Source organism: Balaenoptera musculus, chromosome 19 (genome assembly GCF_009873245.2).
Source record: "Balaenoptera musculus isolate JJ_BM4_2016_0621 chromosome 19, mBalMus1.pri.v3, whole genome shotgun sequence".
Lineage (NCBI taxonomy): Eukaryota > Metazoa > Chordata > Mammalia > Artiodactyla > Balaenopteridae > Balaenoptera > Balaenoptera musculus.
This window is the reverse complement of record NC_045803.1, coordinates 32522241-32545633: the sequence shown is the minus strand read 5'-3', so window position 1 is coordinate 32545633 and position 23393 is coordinate 32522241. Positions and strand designations below refer to the sequence as shown.

The window sequence follows — 23393 nt, the reverse complement described above, 5'->3', positions numbered from 1 at the left end:
TTCGTGCTCTCAGAAGGAATGGCCTCCTCTCACCTCCCTCCTCTGGGGCAGTGCAGGGCCAGTTACCCACTCGACAGTCAGGGGATAAGATATTAGTCAAGGAGTTGGAACCTGGCCCTCGTGGGTAAGTGTTTGGGGGCTGGACTCGTCTACACAGAGGCTGAGAGAACACCTGATTATGCTTACAACTACCTGGGGTGGGGGGGGGGCACAAGTCACCCCCATTTTGCAGGTAAGGAAACTGAGGCTCAGAGCAGAAGTCACCTGTACAATGTCACACAGTCAGGAAACAGAGGCAGGCTGTGAACCAATTTTCCAGACTCCCAGGCCAACGTACGGCCTTCTGGCCAGGGCCAGGGGACTGCTGGGCATGGTGGGGACCTAGAACCAGGTGGGGGCATCTGGGGAGTCAGCCAGGCCAAAGGGAGCCTGAGGCTAAGAAGACCCCGGAGCCCCCAAGGTCACCAGTTCCTCTGGGGTTACCCTGTCCACACCCCTGTCTCTCCCATCATCACTAATGGGGTGGATTCCAGCTCACCCACCTCCTCTCCACCTCACAGGCCCCCTTCATGACATGCTAGATGCCATTTGGGCCAACATCCCCCCTGCTGCCAAGTCAGAGACCTCTGTTTTCATCCTGTACCTGAGGGGTATCAGGTACACACACCCAGGTTCACACATTTCCTTGTGCACGTCACACTGATACACACGCACGCACACGCCCGCAGACTAACAGATGCAAAGGCAAGCGCTTATATGAACACTCTGGGGCCACTTCTGCCCCGCCCTCCCCCTGGTCTGAGCTACCATCATCCGTCGCCTAGGTTACTGCACTGTCCTCCTACCCCTCACTGGCTCCAGCCTGGCTGAGGGTGTGGCCAGGAGGGCCAGGTCCAGGGGACGGTTGGGCTGTCAGGGCTCCTCAGAGCCCACTGTGGCCCCACCTGGATCAGCTCGCAGGCCCCAGAGAGAGTGAGTGATGAGTGGGCGGGGAAGGGGCACGCCTCCCCCAGCTAGGGGCAGGTCCCCCATCCCCAACTCACCCTCTGCTTGGAAGCTTCTGGATCCCCGAAACGGGGAGCACATGATGTCTGGAGTTGGGGCAGGCGGGGGTCAGAGTGGGCCCCTCTGTGCCAGCCAGCAGCAGGTAGGCAGGCCAGACCCTGAGGCCTGACGCAATGGAAAAAGAAACCATGGCTTAGGCTGGGCCGGGTCCCCTCCCCTCCTACTCCAGCAGGAGGGCAGGCAGGCAAGGTGTCATTAAGGGAGGGTTGGGCCTGCCATGCGCATCTGGGCAAGATGGAAACGCTCCCTGGTGCAGCACCGCCGCACAGGTAATTTGAGGTTTCAGGCCGGAGAGGTGGCCTGGGGAGCTGGGGCCTGCTCGTGGATGGTCCTGACTCCTGGCCCAGATGGACACAGGCCTTCTGGGGTGACCAGAGCCCCGGGGAAGGAATTGGAAGGCGGGGATACAAAACTAGCAGTGCCGGGCTTCCCTGGTGGCGCAGTGGTTGAGAATCTGCCTGCCAGTGCAGGGGACACGGGTTCGAGCCCTGGTCTGGGATGATCCCACATGCCGCGGAGCCACTAGGCCCCTGAGCCACAACTACTGAGCCTGTGCGTCTGGAGCCTGTGCTCCGCAACAAGAGAGGCCGCGATAGTGAGAGGCCCGCGCACCGCGATGAAGAGTGGCCCCCGCTTGCCACAAACTAGAGAAAGCCCTTGCACAGAAACGAAGACCCAGCACAGCTAAGGATAAATAAATAAATAATAATTAAAAAAAAGATTAAAACCAACAACAACAAAAACCCTAGCAGTCCCTTTTACAGATGGGTTAACTGAGGCCAAGAGCGGGCAGGGCTTGGGAATTCCCATTCATTCATTCAACAAACATTCCTTGAGCACTCTCGGGCTTCAACAATGAACAAGACTGAGGCTTCAGCTCCCACAGGGTCCGCTGGCCCGGGCTCCTAAGACATCTTACCCTTTATTTTTTTTTTAAAACAGGTTTATCAAGATACAATTCATATACCCTACAATTCACCCATTTAAAATGTACAATTCAACGGATTTTAGTACATTCACAGATATGTGCAACCATCACCACAGTCAATTTTAGAACATTTTCATCAACTCAATAGGAAATCCTGTATCCTTTAGCTATCACCCCACCCGACCCCTAAATAACCACTAATCTACTTTCTGTCTGTACATTTACCTATTCTGGACTTTCATATGAATGGAATCATATAATATGTGGTCTTTTGTGACTGGCTTCTTTCAGTTACCCTAATGTTTTCAAGATTCATCCACGTCCTACCTTGTATCGGTGCTTCATTTCTTTTTTTATGGCTGAATAATATTCCATTGTATGGATTCTTCCCAATTTTGAACAATGGAGAAAAGGTTGGCATTTTAAAAACATTCGCTGAAAACTGCTTTTTAAAGGGAATTTAAAAATGTACAAAGCATAAAAACTGTCACACTTGCCAAGTGTATGTTTTTAACCTTCAGAGGTTATCACTGCAAGAACTGGTAAGACACTTCCAAGAGCTCAGCCAAGAGCTGAGCACGGAGCAGTTTCCTCACGTGGACAGAAATACATGAATGAAAGATCACTCTGCCCAACTCCCTATCCATGTTGGAATCCCTTCTGCAAAACCCTAGCTCCTATTTGAAAAGTTCTAGCATCAAAATGTCATTTCTTCACAAGGTGATGCATTCCACTTTCTGTCAACTCTCATGGTTAGAACATTCTTCCTCTTAAATATTGTTTCTGTCCCTATAGGTTATTGCTGGAATGGTGGTGGTTTGGGGAACTCTTTTTTGGTGAGATGGTGAAGTGGGAAGGTAAGAAGCTAAATTATCAATAGTTGCCCTTGCTCTATTTAATCTGGAAATCACCAGATAGATTATTAGTGGATTATAAACAAACAAATAGACCACTGGCAGATTTATAGATCAATGTCTTAATGTGAGGTTGATAGGATTTTTAAAGGTTGTGATGGGTGATAAAGATCAAGTCAGGAAATTATGGGAACATGCTATAAAAACCATAAAGTACTCCATATACAGGTGTAAGGAGGTGGCATTCCTGTCACCACAAAACTAGTGGATTAGGCCTATATGCGATGTATGGTGGCTTCAAGGAGGAAGACGGGTAAATATGAGGTGGATGAACCCAGAAGGTAGGTTGAAGTTATAGCTGAACAGCTGTAGACGTCTAGCAGGAGACAAGCCTAAGCTACCCGTTGAAATCCATTGAACTCTACTGAACTATACACACAGGTTGACATTAGCTTTGTAGACGGCTTTGGATGGGCTTATTAAAACTGTGTGTGATACAATGCTGGAAGGGAGTGCAAATTCAGTAGAATTTGGAGGAAGAGTGGAGCCAATCCAGGGACAAATGTTTCTGACAAATGACAAGATGCAATTTGATAGAGATAACTGTAAGCCTGTGTTCAGTTCTGAGTTCAGTGTAGGGCGTGCCTGGCTTGACAGCTGTTTGCATATAAAGGATCTGGGCATTTCGGATAGGCACAACCTCAGTTGTCCTGGCCGTGTGATTCAGCTGTTAAGAATGTCAGCCAATTATTAATGCATTACTATATAATGCATTACATGGTGTGGTGTCAGAGATCACAAAACAACAGTCTGTGGAACAAATCTAGCCTCCAGACAGGTTTTGTTTGGCTTTCTAGCATTGACTTACAAGTGTTTAAAATTTTTTTAATCATTTGCCTGCATATTGGGAGGTTTTACTGAAATGCCTAGATTTCAAGTTTCTAATGAAAAATTAGAAGACTTGGCCATCTCGGGCCCTTATTCCCACATGGCAACATTGGCTGCCCCCTTTGGATGGGCAGGTGGACATCTTACCCTTTAGGCAGAAGAACAGGATTTGGAGATTCTAGTGCTGAGTCACAGGTCTAGAACATTCCAGTTTTAGCCAGAAGCCTAGGAACCCATCCTCCTTGACCTCTCTCTTTCCTTCACCCCCCATATCCTGCTACTGCTGTCGGTTCCACCGCCAAGATGCATCCAGCATCGTCCCCATCTCCCCGCTTCCACTTCCCTGGCCCATGTCAGGTCTCCCTGAGCAACCCCAGCCCCCAGACTCTCTCTTTTCCACGCCCGCCCGAGCCAGAGGGAGTCTTTAAACATGCAAATCAGATGCTACCACAGCTCTTCCTGAAAATCTCCCAGTGGCTGCCCTTCCTTGTCACACAATCCAGATCCTCCCCAGGCCAACAGGGCCTGACCTGACCCCACCTTATGCCACACTCTCCCTTGCTCCCTGTGCCCCAGCTGCACTGGCCTCCTTCTGCTCTGCAAATATGCTAACCTCTCTCCTGCCTCAGGGCCTTTGCACTTGCTCTTTCCCCTGCCAGAAATGCTTTTCTTCACATGGCGGGTCTTTTTTTTTTTTTTTAAATTGATTTATTTGGCTGCGTCGGGTCTTAGTTGCAGCATGCAGGATCTTTCGTCACAGCACGCGGGCTTCTCTCAAGTTGCGGCACGCGGGCTTAGTTTCCCCACGTCATGTGGGATCTTAGCTCCCTGACTAGGGATCGAACCCATGTCCCCTGCACTGGAAGGCGGATTCTTAACCACTGAACCACCAGGGAAGTCCCATCACATGACAGGTCTTAGTTGTCAGCTTCATGTCACCTCCTCAGAAGCCTTCCTTGGTCACCCAAGCTAATGCAATCTCAGCCCCACACTGGTTCCTTCACAGATCAATGCAATCTACAACCATTTTTACTAATTTGTCTATTTGCCTTGTGCACTGTCTGGAATGTAAGTTCCACAAGGGAGGGATCACCGTTTCCCCAACACCTAGAGCAGCACCTACACGGTGGCAAATGAATGAGGAAGGGAGCCCCTCAGGCAGGCTCTTTAATCTGCAGCCCCAGAGCAATCACAACCACCTCCCCGCTACACACAGCACTTGAGAGATCACAAAGTCCCTTCTCAGTCCCGGAACCATCATAACTGCTCCAAGAGGCCAGCACTAGAGGGGTTCATGTCCCATTTCACAGAGGCGGAAACCAAGGCCCAAGAAGGGGGCAGTGGTGCTTCTAAGCCAGGGAAGAATGGTGCTGAGGCTAAGAGCTAGGGCTGCCCTACTCCAACTTCCCCGCCCATCACTGGCCCCAGCAGCTCAGGACCCAGGAGCCAGGCTGTGCACCCCACCCACTGTGGGGAAGAGACGCCGAGGTGGCCTGCAGGGGCCCCAGTTCAGAGACGGGCAGTGACGGGAGACACCAAGAGAGGCAGGTGCAGGGAGACAGCCGGTAGGGGGCAGGGGAGGCAGCAGCTGAGGTGGAGACCTGGAGACCCAGATGGGGAAGAGGGGGATGGGAGGGGCAGGGCAGGGCCGAGGTGCCCCTCACTGCAGGGGCAAGTGCAACAGCGGGATGGATGGCCTGTCAGAACTGGGGGGCATCGTGTGCCCTCTGAAAAAGCATGCTCAACCTGATATCTGAGAAATGAAATTCTGTTTTCAGTGCCAACTGCAACAAGTAACGCTCCAGTCTTGCTGGCAGCAGTTACGAGGACAGGGGTGCGGTTCTCTGGTCGGTACTGTGCTGAGGGTAAGAGCACTGACTCTGGACTCAGACTGCTGGGTTTGAATCCCTGGTTGTCATTTACCTGCTGTGTGATCTCAGGCAAGTTACTTAACCTCTCTGGTCTTTGTTCCCCTTCTATAAAAACAGGAACAATAAAAGTGCTTTCATCAGGTATTGACGTCGAGGATTAAATGAGGTAAAGCATTTAGAATGACACTATGCAGCTTGTGCTATTAGTGATTCTTGATGGCTGGGGGCAGGGGGAGAGGTGTGTGAAGTTTATGGTGTACGTACAGGGGACCAGGAGTGAAAACTCGTTGAGCATATGGTTCTAGGCTCCCTTTCTCAGCTGGAAGACACAGCTCAGAGATGCCAAGGGACACCAAGGTGGTAGATAGGGGGCCAGGGAGGGAATAACAGACTCAGACCCCACACCCACACGCCCTTCAAGGTGCTACTCTCCCAGGCTGAGGGCTCCTGGGTCTTCATCATGCAGCAAATCCTGCTCAGTGGGGCCTAATCGGTGACAACAGAGGATCCTGGGGTGGCCTCAGGCTCTCTCCGCTCCAAGGGTGGTTCCCGGATGGGCCTCCTCAGCATCTCCTGGGAGCTTGTTAGAAAGGCAGGTTCCTGGGCCCCAAACAGACCTGCTCAGAGTCCCCAGAATGGCCTTTGTGTTTTAACAAGCCCTCCTCGTAACACACAAATCCCAGAGGGGTGGGTAGGTGGGGCAGATTCTGATGCAGCAGGTCTGGGGAAGGACCTGAGAGTCTGCAATTCTAACAAGCTTCCAGGCGTTGCTGAGGCAGCCCATCTGAGACCACACTTTGAACACCAAGCTCCTAGGCAGGAGGCTGCTACACGGCCCACCAGTGGCTGACCATACCCCAGGGATGGCTCTGGTTTAGCCCGCTCTTGGACTAATTAGGCAGATGTCATACTTGGTCCCCATACAAGCCCTGCCAACTTCACACGCTGAGTTCCCGCGAGGTCTCGGCAGATGTCTGAGTTTGCAGCCTCTGGTCTAGATGGTGACACTCTGGTAACTGGAACCCTTGGCTAACCAGATGCCTGGTCCCCACTGGCCCTGATGGCTGCATTTACTGAACTTACAGGGTCAGAATGTGCCTTGAATACATCCAGATCTAAGTTGCCTCCTTCACCCCATCTCCCAGATGAGAAAGATCCAGGAAGACAAATGGCAACTGTATTAGGGTTCTCCAGAGAAAACAGAACCAATAGGATATCTACATATATACAGAGAGATTTCTTTTAAGGAACTGACTCATGAGCTTGTTGGGGCAGACAAGTCTGAAATCTGTGGGGCAAAACTGAAGGCTGGAAATTCAGGTTAGAGTTGATATTGCATTCTTCAGTCCAAAATCCACAGGGCAAGACAAGCAGGTTGGAAACTAGGCAAGGTTTCTATGTTGCAGTCTTGGGGCTGAATTCCTTCTTCTGGGAGAAACCTTAGTCTTTGCTTTTAAGGCCTTTGATTGATTAGATGTGGCCCACCCATGTAATGGAGGATAATCTGCTTTAATAAAAGTCCACTGATTTAAATGTTAATCACATCTAAAAAATACCTACACAGCAACATCAGACTAGTGTTTAACTGAACAACTGGTCGTGATAGCCTAGCCAAGGTGATACATAAGATTAACCATCGGGGCTTCCCTGGTGGCACAGTGGTTGAGAATCTGCCTGCCAATGCAGGGGACACGGGTTCGAGCCCCGGTCTGGGAAGATCCCACATGCCACGGAGCAACTAGGCCCGTGAGCCACAACTACTGAGCCTGCGCATCTGGATCCTGTGCTCCCAACAAGAGAGGCCATGATAGTGAGAGGCCCACGCACCGTGATGAAGAGTGGCCCCCGCTTGCCGCAACTAGAGAAAGCCCTTGCACAGAAACGAAGACCCAACACAGCGAAAAATAAATAAATAAAAAAAAAAAAAAAAAAAAAGCCATGGTTTCCAGTTTCCCCATTCCTGGTTTCACACGCCTACAAGTACTACAGTTTTAAAAAAAAAAGATTAACCATCGTAGCAACCTTCAGGTCCTAGAAGACCTGCCGTGGGGCAGGAAAATAGGGTGCTGAGGCTAGAGTTCTCTGCCAGCCCTTCCTAACTGTGGGAGCTAGGAGAGCCCACTCCCACCCTGTCAGCTGGCAGGGAAGAGAGGGGGTGGTATGGCTGTGGTGATGGAGACATGATATAAAATGAGAGTAATAATAACGCCTGCCCCAGGCCCTGTGCCCAGTGTGTTATGGACTTTAACTTCTATAGCTTCACAACATCCTTGATCGAGGTGTTATCACCGCTCCCATTCTCCAGAAGAGCAAACTGAGGCTTGGAAGGATTTGCATTCCAGAGCCTCTGCTAATATGACTCAGGACAAGTGATGTGGTCTTTCTGAGTCTCAGTTTAGTTTTCTTATCCATCAAATGTAAATTACAAAATGCCTGACACACTGTAGGTACTCGCTCAAATGAGAAAATCCTCTCTGGGACTCCCTACTGTTCTCAGGACAATGTCCAAACACCCTGATAGCCGCCGCCCCCCGCCCGCACCCCCACTGCCTCAACACATTTCTGGCTCTAGCTATGCTGTTTACTACAGAGTTCCAACAGTACTTTTTCATGCCTCCGTAATTTTGTACATGCTGTTCCATCTGCCTGGAATGCCCTTCCCTCTTCTTCACTTAGCTCTGTCATTCTTCAAACTCAGCTCAGCAAAACCAAATGAAACCAACGCCACTATGCCCTCCTGCCCCCACCCCCAGGATAAAATTTTAAAAGCTGGCAATACCAAGTGTTGACAAGGATGTGGAGCAACTGGAACTCTCACATGTCACCAACAGGAGTGTGGACTGGTACAACCGGTTTGGAGAAATGTTTGGCAGTGACTACAAAGCTAACTCAATGCATCCCTTATGATGACCCAGCAACACCCAGCAGAAACATGCAATATGTTCACCAAAAGACACACCGGAGAACTTTCAGAGCAGCACTATTATTTGTAACAGCCCCAGGCCGGGAGTCCCCTAAATGCTTATCATCTGGAAAAGGGATAAATAAATGGTGAACGTGCACACAGTGGACTACACTGCCACAAGCATGAAGGAAGCACAAGGACAGCAACAATATGAATAGGTCTTATGAACATATTGAATGCAGGAAGCCAGAAGCAAGGGAGCATGTCATCCTGTATAATCTCATTACATGAAGTTAAACCCAGGCAAACCAAGTCTACGCTGCTGGAGGGGGCATTGCAAGATAGTGGGGGAGGGTGTGAGTAACCGGACGGGGCTACCAGGGGGCTTCAGTGAGGGTCACGTTTGTTTCTCAGTCTAGGGGCTGCTAACACGGATGTTTTTGGTTTGTGAACAGTCACTGAGCAGGAAGTCTGCTCTATTTTGTATATTATACTTCAAGAAAACGTTTAAAAAAAAAACACACAACTTGGGGACTGCTCTACAAAGTGCCCCCTGAGCCCCTGGCCCTGGAGAGGGAAGCACTTACATTGTTACCATATTGCAACCACTGGCTTAGAAAATGTCACCCTCACTTGAGCTTAAAGATGGGACCAGATCTTATTTTCACCTCTGTTGTTTCCAGCGCAGAGAGGCATAGAACGGGAGCTCGACAAACGTTTGCTGAAAGTTGAAGGAAGAGTGAAGGTGAAGGGAAGAGGATCCGTGGCATCTTGGAATTGCAAGAAGCCTACAGATTCACAGATTCACAGAATCCCAGGGTTTGGGAATTCTAGGATTTCGGAAATCAGGCGTTCTCTGAACCTCTGAGCTGAAAGGCTTTACAGTTTATCTGGTACCACCTTCTAGTCGCAGCCCTACCACCCCAATGTCCCACAGCCCTGGTTCTCTGAAGTGGGGGGGTCCATCCCCAAGCGGCTCATACTCCCTGGGGCCCTCCCTGCACACCCACTGCTGCACTGGCTCCTGCCGGGTGGTGCACAGCCCCTCAGAGAGCAGACCGGTTCTCCCGTCAAGGTGGGGGGCCGGCAGCATCTGGACACAAATCACTTCCCTACCTTAGCTAAAGCTGCTGAGCTCTGAAGACGCTGCACTCCCAACAGGCAGCCAGGCCGACATGGGGATAAATATAGATACAGACAGCATGGGGAGGAGGCTGCTGCAGGGGTCAGCCCTGATGCCCCCCCCAGCTCCCCTGAGGCCCCAGCTGTGGCCAGACCACACCCAGAGGGAGGCTATTCTCTGTAGCCACCACCAAATCACTAAGCTCTGGACTCCGGGGAAGGGGGCCTCCTCCGGATCCCCAGGACCCTGGTTCAGCTGAGCCTTGTTCTGAAGGGCTTGATCCCGGGGTATCGCCAGCCTGTTGCCCCAGGGGCTGGTCCAGCCTCCACACTACCGCCCAAGGAGTCCAGGCACTGGGTTCTGCCCGCTTCTGCTACCCCTTCCCTCTAGGTCTCAGCTCCTTCATCTGCAAAGTGGGGCTGGCGACGCCCTGCCCTCTCGCCTCCCAGCAAGTGCTACATGGGATGGGCGTGGATGGACTCTGGGATGCAGGAAGTACTTCGGGGACCTCGGGGTGAATCTGGCCAGGCTCAGAGAGGGGGGACCGAGCTAATGGAGGGAGGAGGGCATGGTGACAATGACCACCAGCCGAAGTCATTCCAAAGTAGCTTCGTGTGAAGGGGACTGTGGGGCAGCCTCAGGGACTGGGACCCAGCCCTGGGGCCCTACCCCATGGCATCCACACCCACCCAGGGGCCTACCATGGGGAGACTAGGAGACAGGGGCTCCCAATTCTCTCTGTGAACTCCCCACAAGTCCCTGCCTCTCTCTGCCTCAGTTTCCCTGCCTGTCAGGGTTTAGGCCCCTTCCGGCTGTGGGGAGTCTACATATGTCCCTCAGTCTTTGCTGGGCTGCTCTGGGATTCTAGCCCCAAGCTCCTGCCCAGGAACTCCAGGCTGATTGGGTCTGAAAGGTCACCTGGGCTTACTCAGTACCCGAATCCCCTCGTGGGCGCCTACAGTGGCTGGGCACCCTCTGTTCACATCCCTCTGCAGACTGAGCTCCCCACCTTCTGTTAATGGCTTTCACCCCGCCACACTGAAGAGGCGCCCGCCTGCCCCTTCTCCTCCAGACAGCGGGGAGGGGCCTCTCTGAGCCTCCGCATCCCAGGCAAGAGGCCCACAGCCCAGCCCCAGGCCCTCCTCAGCAAGTCCTCCCGGCCAAGGACATTGCCATCTGCTCCTCAGCCCTGGTCCCAGCTCCCAGGAAACCTTCACTGAGAAGATGGAAATAACAGCATTGACTGAGTGCTTCCTGTGTGCCTGGCCCTGTCCGGAGGGTCCCACCATTCTGTGTAGGCCATCCTGCAACCCCAGCAGATGAGCCCTATTATTACCACCCCATTTCATAGAACAGAGAACTGAGGCACAAAGAGGTTATGTAACCTGCCTATTAGAGGTTGAACTGTGTCCCCCCAGAAGAGGTGTTGAAATCCTAACCCCTAAGATCAGCATGTGATCTTATTTGGAAAGAGGGTAGCTGCAGATGTAAAGAGTTAAGATGAGGACATGCTGGAGTACGGTGGGCCCTTATTCCCACGTGACTGAGGTCCTTAAGGGAGGACAATGTTAAGACACATGGGGAAGGCAGCCATGGGAAGAAGGCAGAGACTGGAGTGACGTCACCACAAGGCAAGGGATACCTGCAGCTACCAGGAGCTGGACGAGGCAACAAGGCACCCTCCCCTAGAAGCTTTAGAGGGAGCATGGCCCTGCCAACACCTTGAATGTGGACTTCTAGCCTCCAGAACTGTGAGAGAATACATTTCTGTAGCTTGAAGCCACCCAGTTTGTGGTGGCTTCACAGCAGCCCTTGGAAACTAACACACTGCCCAAGGTCACTTAGCTAGTCAGTGGCAAACCAGGGTTTGAAATGAGATGGGGTCCACTGTGATCTTGCCCAGCACAGCCCTCAGGGGAGCCACAGGGATGTGACTTAGACTCGGAAAGATTGTCGGGGGCCCAAAGGAGGGAGAGGTTGGATAGCATCATCTGCTGGGAGCTGAGCATGCACTCTCCTGCGTCATGGGGCAGGTACAACCAGAGCACAGAAGGCAGGCCAGATGCCCCTAGCTCCTGACGAGACACAAGAGCCACCAAAGGAGACAGAGAGCTGCGTGGTGGAGAGAAAGGGCTCTTGGAATACACTGAGCATGTTCCCACCTCAGGGCCTTTGTATGTGTTCCTTCCTCTGCTTTGGGCACTCCTCCCTCCTTCATTCATTCAAAAATATCCATGGAGCATATCCAGGAAGTATCCTAGTTCCTGCTGGGAACTAGGTAAGCTGGGATACAGCCATGAATGTCATGCCATAGATTAACATCTCAGCTTAAATGTCACACTTCCTCCTCCAGAAGTCTCCCTGATGTCCCCCACCCAACCCCGCCAATCTCAATCACTTCACCCTGCTTCATTCTTTTTATGGCATTTTCCACCATCTTAAGTTTTCCTGTCTCTTTGTCATTTGCTTGCCTCACTCTATCCCCCCAACTCCATTCGGAGCTCTGCAGTTGTACCCCAGCTTTGGCACAGTCCATAGAGAAGCTGTTCAAAAAACATGCGCTGAGGAGCCTGCCCAGCAAGATGGTGGAGCATAAGGACCTGAGCTCATCTCCTCTCATAAAAACACCAAAATCACAACCAGCTGCTGAACAACCACTGACAAAAAGGGACCGGAACCTATCAAAAGATATTCTACTTCCAAAGACAAAGAAGAAGCCACAACGAGATGGGGGCAGACACCAGAAGCAAGAGGAACTATAATCCTGCAGCCTGTGGGACTGCAAACACAGAAAGTTAGACAAAATGAGATGGCAGAGGAATATGTTCCAGATGAAGGAACAAGTAGAAGCCCAGAAGAACAACTCTGTGAAGTGGAGATAGGCAATCTACCTGAAAAAGAATTCAGAGTAATGACAGTGAAGATATCCAAGATAGTGGAAAAATAATGGAGGCACAGACCAAGAAGATATAAGAAATGTTTAACAAAGAGCTAGAAAATTTAAAGAACAAACAAACAGGGATGAACAATACAATAACTGAAATTAAAAATACACTAGCAGGGGGCTTCCCTGGTGGCACAGTTGTTAAGAATCCGCCTGCCAATGCAGGGGACACGGGTTCGAGGCCTGGTCCGGGAAGATCCCACATGCCACGGAGCAACTAAGCCTGTGTGCCACAGCTACTGAGCCTGCGCCCTAGAGCCCATGCTCTGCAACAAGAGAAGCCACCGCAATGAGAAGCCCACGCACCACAACAAAGAGTAGCCCCCACTCACTGCAACTAGAGAAAGCCCGCATGCAGCAATGAAGACCCAACACAGCCAAAAATAAATAAATAGATTAAAAAACAACAACAACACTAGCAGGAATCAATAGCAGAATAAATAAGGCAGAAGAATGGATAAGTGAGCTGGAAGACAGAATGGTGGAAATCACTTCTGTGGAACAGAATAAAAAAAAAGGATGAAAAGAAATGAGGACAGTTTAAGAGACCTCTGAGACAACATTAAAAGCACCAACATTCGCATTATAGGGGTCCCAGAAGGAGAAGAGAGAGAGAAACAGCTTGAGAAAATATTTGAAGAGGTAATAGCTGAAAACGTCCCTCACATGGGAAAGGAAACAGTCACCCAAGTCTGGGATGTGCAGAGAGTACCATACAGGATAAACCCAAGGAGGAACATGCTGAGACACACATTAATCAAACTGACAAAAATGAAAGACAAAGAGAAAATATTAAAAGCAACAAGGGAAAAGCAACAAATAACATACAAGGGAATACCCATAAGGTTATCGGCTGATTTTTCTCTGTAGGCCAGAACAGAGTGGCATGATATATTTAAAGTGACGAAAGGGAAAAACCTACAACCAAGCAAGGCTCTACCCAACAAGTCTCTCATTCAGATTTGATGGAGAAATCAAAAGCTTTATAGACAAGCAAAAGCTAAGAGAATTCAGCACCACCAAACCAGCTTTACAACAATTCTAGGCAGAAAAGAAAAGCCCACAACTAGCAACAAGAAAATTATGAATGGGAAAGCTCACTGGTAAAGGTAAACATACAGTAAAGGTAGGAAATCATCCACACACAAATATGATATCAAAACCAGCAATCATGAGAAGAGGAGAATACAAATGCAGGATACTGGAAATGCATTTTAAATTAAGAGACCAGCAACTTAAAATAATCTTGTATATATACAGACAGCTATATCAAAACCTCATGGTAAAAAAACAAACAAAAACAAACAAACACCTCATGGTAACCACAAACCAAAAATCTACAGTAGATATACATACAAAAAAGAAAAAGAAATCCAAACACAACACTAAAGATAGTCATCAAATCACAAGAGAACAAAAGAGGAAGGGAAGAAAAAAGACCTACAAAAACAATCCCAGGGGCTTCCCTGGTGGCTCAGTGGTTAAGAATCCGCCTGCCAATGCAGGGGACACGGGTTCGAGCCCTGGTCCGGGAAGATCCCACTTGCCATGGAGCAACTAAGCCCATGCGCCACAACTACTGAGCCTGCACTCTAGAGCCCATGAGCCACAACTACTGAGCCCGCATGCCACAACCACTGAAGCCCGCACACCTAGAGCCCATGCTCTGCAACAAGAGAAGCCACCGCAGTGAGAAGCCCGTGCATGACAACAAAGAGTAGCCCCCGCTCAGCAACAAAGACCCAACGCAGCCAAAAATTAAATAAATAAATAAATAAATTTATTTTTTAAAAAAATCAATTATAAGAAAAAATCTGTAAAAAAACACAGACACGTGGAGGCTAAACAATATGCTACTAAACAACCAATGGATCACTGAAGAAATCAAAGAGGAAATAAAAAAATAGCTAGAGACAAATGAAAACAAAAACACAATGATACAAAACCTGTGGGACTCAGCAAAAGCAGTTCTAAGAGGGAATTTTATAGCAATACAATCTTACCTCAGGAAACAAGAAAAATCCCAAATAACCAACCTAAACTTATACCTAAAGCAACTAGAGAAAGAAGAACAAGCAAAACCCAAAGTTAGCAGAAGGAAAGAAATCACAAAGATCACAGCAGAAATAAATGAAATAGAGATGAAGAAAACAATAGAAAAGATCAGTGAAACTAAAAGCTGGTTCTTTGAAAAGATAAACAAAATTGAAAAACCTTTAGCCAGACTCATTAAGAAGAAAAAGGAGGGGCTTCCCTGGTGGCGCAGTGGTTGAGAATCTGCCTGCTAATGCAGGGGACACGGGTTCGAGCCCTGGTCTGGGAAGATCCCACATGCCACGGAGTGGCTGGGCCCGTGAGCCACAACTACTGAGCCTGCGCGTCTGGAGCCTGTGCCCCGCAATGGGAGGGGCCGCGATAGTGAAAGGCCTGCGCACCGCGATGAAGAGCGGTCCCCGCACCGCAATGAAGAGTGGCCCCCGCTTGCCGCAACTGGAGAAAGCCCTCGCACGAACCGAAGACCCAACACAGCCAAAAATAAAAATAAATAAATAAATAAAGTAGCTATAAAACGCAGCTTTCTTTAAAAAAAAAAAAAAAAGAAGAAAAAGGGAGAGGGCTCAAATCAATAAAATTCGAAATGAAAAAGGAGAAGTTACAACCGATGCCAAAGAAATACAAAGGATCGTAAGAGACTACTACAAGCAACTATATGCCAATAAAATGGACAGCCTAGAAGAAATGGACAAATTCTTAGAAAGGTACAATTTCCCAAAACTGAACCAGGAAGAAATAGAAAATACGAACAGACCAATCACAGGTACTTAAATTGAAACTATGATTTAAAAACTCCCAACAAACATGTCCAGGGCCAGACGGCTTCACAGGCAAATTCTATCAAACATTTAGCAAAGAGTTAACACCTATCCTTCTGAAACTATTTCAAAAAATTGCAGAGGAAGGAACACCCCCAAACTCATTCTATGAGGCCGCTACAACCCTAATACCAAAATCAGACAAAGATACCACAAAAAAAGAAAATTACAGGCCAATATCACTGATGAAGATAGACACAAAAATCCTCAACAAAATACTAGCAAACCAAATCCAACAATACATTAAAAGGACCATACACCATGATCAAGTGGGATTTATCTCAGGGATGCAAGGATTTTTCAATATCTGCAAATTGATCAGTGTGATGCACCACATTAACAAACTGAAGAATAAAAATCATATGATCATCTCAACAGATGCAGAAAAAGCTTTTGACAAAATTCAACACCCATTTATGATAAAAAATAAAAACTCTCCAGAAAGTGGGCATAGAGAGAACATACTTCAACATAATAAAGGCCATATATGACAAACTCACAGCTAACATCATAGTCAATGATGAAAAGCTGAAAGCATTTCCTCTAAGATCAGGAACAGGACAAGGATTCCACTCTCGCCACTTTTACTGAACATAGTTTTGGAAGTCCTAGCCATGGTAATCAGAGAAGAAAAAGAAAGAAAAGGAATCCAAATTGGAAAAGAAGAAGTAAAACTGTCACTGTTTGCAGATGACATGATACTATACATAGAAAATCCTAAAGAAGCTACCAGAAAACTACTAGAGCTCATCAATGAATTCAGTAAAGTTGCAGGATACAAAATTAATACACAGAAATCTGCTGCATTTCTATACACTAACAATGAAAGATCAGAAAGAGAAATTAAGGAAACAATCCCATTTACCATGGCATCAAAGAATAAAATACCTAGGAATAAATCTACCTAAGGAGGCAAAAGACCTGTACTCCAAAAACCATAAGATGCTGATGAAAAAAATCAAAGATGACACAAACAGATGGAAAGATATACCATGTTCTTGGATTGGAAGAATCAATATTATCAAAATGACTATACTGCCCAAGGTAATCTACAGATTCAATATAATCCCTATCAAATTACCAATGGCATTTTTTGCAGATCTAAAACAAAAAATCTTAAATTTTCTATGGAAACACGAAAGACCCTGAATAGCCAAAGCAATCTTAAGAAAAATGGCGCTGGAGCAACCAGGCTCCCTGACTTCAGACTATACCATAAAGCTACAGTAAGCAAAACAGTATATTACTGGGACTTCCCCGGTGGTCCAGTGGCTAAGACTCCATGCTCCCAGTGCAGGGGGCCTGGGTTCGATCCCTGGTCAGGGAACTAGATCCCACATGCTGCAACTAAGAGTTCACATGCCACAACTAAAAGATCCCTCATGCCGCATCTAAAAAGATCCCGCATGCTGCAACTAAAGATCCTGCATGCCACAACTAAAAGATCCCACGTGACACAACTAAGACCCGGCGCAGCCAAATAAATAAATATTAAAAAAAAAAACAAACAGTATGTTACTGGCACAAAGACAGACTTATAGATCAATGGAACAGGATGGAAAGCCCAGAAATAAACCCATGCAGCTATGGTCAATTAATCTACAACAAAGGAGGCAAGAATACATAATGGGGAAAAGACAGTCTCTTCAATAAGTGGTGCTGGGCTTCCCTGGTGGCGCAGTGGTTTAGAATCCTCCTGCCAATGCAGGGGACAGGGGTTCAAGCCCTGGTCCAGGGAGATCCCACATGCCACGAAGCAACTAAGCCGCCCATGTGCCACAACTACTGAGCTTGCGCTCTAAAGCCCATATGATCCAGCAATCCCACTCCTGGGCATATAACCAGAGAAAACCATACTTTGAAAAGATACATGCACCCCAGTGTTAATTACAGCACTATTTACAACAGCCAAGACATGGAAGCAACCTAAATGTCCATCAACAGAGGAATGGATTAAGAAGATGTGGTACATATATACGATGGAATATTACTGAGCCATAAAAAAGAATGAAATAATGCCATTTGCAGCAACATGGATGGACCTAGAGGTTATCATACTAAATGAAGTAAGTCAAACAGAGAAAGACAAGTACTATATGATACCACTTATATGTGGAATATAAAAAAATGATACAAATGAACTTATTTACAAAACAGAAACAGACTCACTTATTTACAAAACAGAAACAGACTTTGAAATCAAACTTATGGTTACCAAACTTATGGTTATATATACACTACTATATATAAAACAGATAATCAACAAGGACCTACTGTATAGCACAGGGAACTCAATATTCTGTAATAATCTATATGAGAAAACAATCTGAGAAAGAATGGATACATGGGACTTCCCTGGTGGCACAGTGGTTGAGAATCCGCCTGCCAATGCAGGGGACACAGGTTCGAGCCCTGGTCCAGGAAGATCCCACATGCCGCGGAGCAACTAAGCCCCTGCGCCACAACTACTGAGCCTGCGCTCTAGAGCCTGTGAGCCACAACTACTGAGCCCACGTGCCACAACTACTGAAGCCCGCATGCCTAGAGCCCGTGCTCCACAACAAGAGAAGCCACCGCAATGAGAAGCATGCGCACTGCAACAGAGCAGCCCCTGCTCGCCGCAACTAGAGAAAGCCCGCACGCAGCAACAAAGACCCAACACAGCCAAAAATAAATAAATAAGATAAATAAATTTATTTAAAAAAATAGAATGGATATTTGTATATGTATAACTGAATCATTTTGCTATACACCTGAAACTAACACAAACTGTAAATCAACTATACTCTAATATAAAATAAAAAATTTTAAAGTCTATGAATAAACAAATCTGTGGCTCTACCTAAAACAGTAAATAAACCCTTGATATATTATGCTATTAAAACAAAACAAAACACAACACATTTCTTGAGTGACGAATAGATGGCTGCATGGTGAGGGAAGCCTTTCTGGAAGGCAGGGACCCGAAGCCACAGGTGGAAGAGGAATCACGCCAACTGGGCAAAGCCCTCTTTGGTTTACAAGCCCTTTCACAGCTGCCTTAAGAACCACATGAAAGGGGCTTCCCTGGTGGCGCAGTGGTTAAGAATCCACCTGTAGGGGACACGGGTTTGAGCCCTGGTCCGGGAAGATCCCACATGCCGCGGAGCAACTAAGCGCGTGCGCCACAACTACTGAGCCTGCGCTCTAGAGGCCGTGAGCCACAACTACTGAGTCCATGTGTCACAACTCCTGAAGCCCGCGTGCCTAGAGCCCGTGCTCCGCAACAAGAGAAGCCATGGCAATGAGAAGCCCCCGCACCACAACTAGAGAAAGCCCGCGAGCAGCAACGAAGACCCAACTCAGCCAAAAAGAAATAAATAAAAATAAATAAAAAAAGAAAAAAAAGAAAAAGAACCACATGAAGCAAGGGAACAGCTAGCTCCTGGTCTAAAGCTCCCCATTTTCTAGATGAAGAAACCGAGGTCCGAGAGGTTAAGAGACTTGGCTCAGGTCACCTGGGGGATGGGTAACTCTCCCCAGCACACCCCAGACCTCTGGTTCTGCAGGCAACGGCAGCAGGTGACACCCCACCCAGGTCAGCAGCCGCCATGCCCACCTCCCCCAGACCTTCAGTGCCGGGAGAATCCCACCTTCGCCCAGACTCACGACTTCCCCTTCCCCAGGCCAGCACTTGCCCCTCCTCCATCGTTGAGACCACTGCCCTCTGACAGTGCCCCAGCACTCAGTATGGTGAGACAGAGATTCCTCCAGAAACCCCAAAGGGTGAGCTCATGATTCTTCTAGGCTCCATCACCCAACATCACAGACCCATTCAACAGGAGGCTACAAGGAGGGGCGGACTCAGCCATTAAGCCAGTAAGTGCAGGGAAAGAGCCCTGAACAAGATGGACACAGGATGCCCTTGCCATTCCTGGAGCTGACCCCCTGGGGAGGAGGGCAGAGAACAAACTGACACACACTTGAATGAATCAGATGACGGGAGAGAGCGGCTAATGCCTCGAGAAAAATCAAGCAAGGTGATGTGATAGCGAGCGAGGGATCAGCATCTAGTCTAGTTTCATCTCAGGCTCTGGAGGCACGTGTGGACGGGGCTAGTGGAGAAACACTCCAGGACATGGGCCAGCACAGCCCTCTTGACGCCACCACAGAGCAGAGGCCGGGTGGCCCAAGGAAGGGAGAGGACACCTGGCTGGGACCCAGGAGGTGCCTCGGACCCCCGCTCATCCCTCAGGCCCTGTAGGACCTCAGGAAGCCATGAATCCCCTTGGGACTCCATACCCTCTTTCTGGACAGCACGGGTGGGACATGATCGTCTTCTCCAGTTGCTGCCTGCCAAGACCCTAGGGTGACCTGGCCTCCTGGCTTCCAAGGAGCCCACCCTGTGTCCTGCAGGGGACCGGGAAGGACGGGAGGAATCCTGCCCCCTCTCTGAGGCCATATTCTCCCAGCTGGAGGGAGACGGATTCCTGAAGTGACTGCCCTGACTCAGCAGCCCCTGCAAGGGTTAGAGGAGAGGAGAGCATCAGGCAGATGGGACTCCGGCCCTGGCTGAGGGCTTCACAGTAGGGGACCTTGCCTGACAACCTTGCTCCTGAGGGAATTCCTAGAGAATGCTCTTCTGTTTTCCATCACCCCTTAGAGCCCTGTGAGGCCAGCCCAAGGTGGGGGAAACGGGACCACCCCACTGGATCTACCATCCCCCATGGCGTTCTCTTCAGCCTAGTGGCACCTTCCTGTTCAGGACCCTGGCCCTGGAACAGCCCAGACGTCCAACATTTGGATTCTGAGGCTCCTCTCTCCAGGAAGGCAGTGGGAGAGAGAGGAGCAAGGTGGCCTGAGGAAATCCCAGAAGGAATCCTAAATCAGTAACCCACATCAGGCTTACTAATATTCCCATGAATAATGATAACGATGGTTAACATTAACTGAGCGCTTATCGGGCACCAGTCACAGCGCTGGTGCACAAGCCCTTTGTTGTCTAATTTAATCCTCACAACTACCTTTAAAGAACTACACAACTACCCTAAAAGATTATAAAGATGTACAGGGTACTGCTCTCACTACTTTACAGGTACAGAAACTGAGGCTCTAGCTCCGACCCTCTTCTTATGTCCCTGGAGTTTTAATTCTCGTGGCCTCTGGGAGGGAGGTCCCATGACCACCAGTGCACCCAACTTTGCAGAACACGTGCCCCCTGGCCCAGGTTCTAGTCTCCCAGCAGCCCTGTAAACCGGATTGTGTCATATTTTGCTTCATTTCACCAATGGAAACACCCTTAAGCCCTAGGAGTGAAAAGGCACCCGAACAGGACACGGCAGAGGGCCAGGAGAACTCAAGTGCCACGTTCTTAGCCCATAGTTCTTTCCATGGAGAAAACTGCCTGGGTGACCCCTCCCACTCTGGCCAGCTATGTCACATGCCTGGGACAGTCCCAGCACTCACTGGGCTCCATACCAGAGGAACTGCAATAAAACCACTTTTTATGTTTGCACCCAGCCTCCATATGCACAGGTCCTGGACGATTAGCCCATTTTACAGATGAGGACCTGGAGGCTCAGAGGGAGGAAGGTCTAGGCCAGGGGCCCACTGCTGGGTAGGCGTTCAGACCCAGGTCTCCCAAGCTCTCCATTAGGGCTGTACAGCTGCCGAAGGTTACAGCTTGGCTCCTCTCCTCAATTACTGAAGCTGTGGGTGCTCCAAGAAACAGAAAAAGCCCCCCATCCCTCAGTGACAGCCCACACCCCTAGGGGAGCAAAAACTAAGGGCAGACAAACAAAGGGTCACTCAGCTAATTCTCCCAGATCCTTTGCCCTTGTCACTTCACCCAGTACATAACAGGGCTGGGGGAGTCCCAGACAGTAAGAAGAACTTCCAATTGGCTAACAGAGCCCTGGGTTCCAGCACCACCTGTCAGCTTGGGCAAATCAGAGCCCCTTCCCCAAAGGGGCTTGTCCAACAAGGCTGGGGGATGAAATGGGAAGAGGAAAGTAAGAACCCTCTATTTTTCAGAGAAGCAGCGCTGCGGGGGAACGAGGAACGGGAAGGAAGAAAGGGCCTTGCTCTCTCTTTCTCCATGCTCCCCCCTCCCCGCCCCCTCCCCAAACACACAGGTGCCAGACAGCTTTTGAGAAAAAACTAGTTTGCAAACACACTCTGACTTCTGGGAAGCTGCCCATTTCCACTCCCTCTCTTTGCTCCCCCTTCCCCCGCAGGGAGCTGACTCTCTAGCAGTTCTCTGGGGCCGGGACGGAGGGGGGTTGGGGGGGTGGGAGTAAGGCACGAGGGCGAGGAGCGGGCCCCGCGCCTGCCCGGAGCCAGCCCGAACTCAGCACTTCCGCAGCTGCGATGGTGGCGGGACGCCACCTTCCTGACGCCCCCAGGCGCCTCCGGGGAGGTAGGAGGGTCCCTAAACCGCTGGGCTCGGACCCCGGGCGGCGCCACCGTCCTCCCGGCACCCTGCCCTCTGTTCCCCCGCGGTCGGGGCGAAGCCGGAGCGCCCCCGCGTGGCCGGGTCGGAGCTCAGTCACCCAAACGCCGGAGTCTGGGTGAGCGCGGGTGGAGGGGGCTTGGGGTTCCGCAGTCCCCCGAAGCGGAACCCAGCTTCCTTCCAAGCCGCCACTGGCACCAGAAGCCGAGCCCCAAGGCCGAACTTGAGCCCTCGCGCCAGGGCGCCCCGCCCGCCCCTTTCCCCGCCGGGGCCCCACTCACCCCGGGTCCCGCTACCCTCACCGCGCGGCTGCCGCTCCCCGCACTCCGGGCCACCGGGGCATCCCCGGGAGCTCCCCTGCTCGGCTGGGCCCGCGGGCGCGGGACAGGCTCAGGGCGCTGCCCCCGCGGCCATGGCCAGCTCGCGTGCGCTCGCAGCTGCTCGAGGTCCGGTCCTCCTCCCCAGCCGGGCGGGCGGTGGCTGCGGCGGCGGCGGCGGCGGCTGCTCGGGCTCCTCCCTCGGCCGAGGGCGGGGGCGGGCGTGGGGCGGGAAGTGGGAGGCGAGGCGGGCGCTTCCTGGAGGGGCGAGCGCTCCCACGGGCGGAGCGGGGATGATATCCCGCCCGCCCGCCGCCCGCGGCTGGCGCGTCCAGGCACTCCGGGTTGTCAGTGCCTCGGGGCCCCGAATGTTCGAGGCCGGGATCCGAGGGTCCGAACGTTCGAGGCCGGGATCCGAGGGTCTGAACGTTCCAGGCTAGGACTCCGCGGATCGGAACGCCGCTGGTTCGCACTCGCCCCAGGCCGGCCTCGCCCGAGCCGCTGGCACCTCCGAGTTGTCCGCACTGTGCGCTCAGGGCTGCCGACGCGGGATCCGAGGGGTGGGGTCGGCCCGGGCCTGCCAGGCCCTAGGGCGCCGCCTGCAGCCTCGACCCCACGGGCTGCTCGGCTCAACGCTGCACCCTCGGGGGATACACCACGGGGTTTGGTTCTGGGCTGTATTGGGCAGCACTACGATCGCTGTGTTTTCTTCCTTTTTTTTCTTTCGATAGTAAAAGAGCTCGGCGTTTTCTTGTTATCGCCAGGGACTGGGAAGATGACACAAGCGTTATTTCTCTGACGGAGACGATAAGATAAACACAGTTCCAACAGTGCCTGGGGCTAGTCAGCGGGAGGGCGTCTAGCGGGTCCTTGAGACCCTAGCGCCGAGTCCGCCCTTCGGCGGTGGCCTTCTTTTCCCTAGAAGAGGCACCAATTCTTAAGAAATTCGTCTGTCGCTGGGCGCTCGTGCTGCAGGCCACTCGGCAGTATTTATGTGCTCGCTCCCCCCGCCCCTCTTCCCTATCCAGTGCCTCAGACAGAGGAGCCTCATTTAACCGGATTGTGGGGGACAGAGCTGGCTCAGGGATCTCAAGACCACGTCCAAAGAAAGCCCTTGGCCCCGGGGCTCACGGACTGGGCATCTGGGAGTTAACGCAGAGCACCTGGGTTGTGGGTTTTCCATTCTAGGCAGGTG

At 50.5% G+C, this 23393-nt stretch overlaps 1 protein-coding gene across 5 annotated transcripts in view; it reads right to left on the bottom strand.

Annotated features, from left to right (window-relative positions):
- The window catches only part of CPNE2 (copine 2), a 55825-nt gene extending 33444 nt beyond the window's left edge, over nucleotides 1–22381 (bottom strand). For 2 of the 5 annotated variants that reach the window (XM_036833783.1, XM_036833785.1), the window contains exon 1: nucleotides 22163–22380. The gene's annotated coding sequence lies outside the window, so the exon portion shown is untranslated. Of the gene's footprint in view, nucleotides 1–22162 lie in introns of all 5 variants that reach the window. The other 3 variants (XM_036833786.1, XM_036833784.1, XM_036833787.1) reach the window with 3 other exon arrangements.
- Between the last annotated feature and the right edge of the window lie 1012 nt (nucleotides 22382–23393).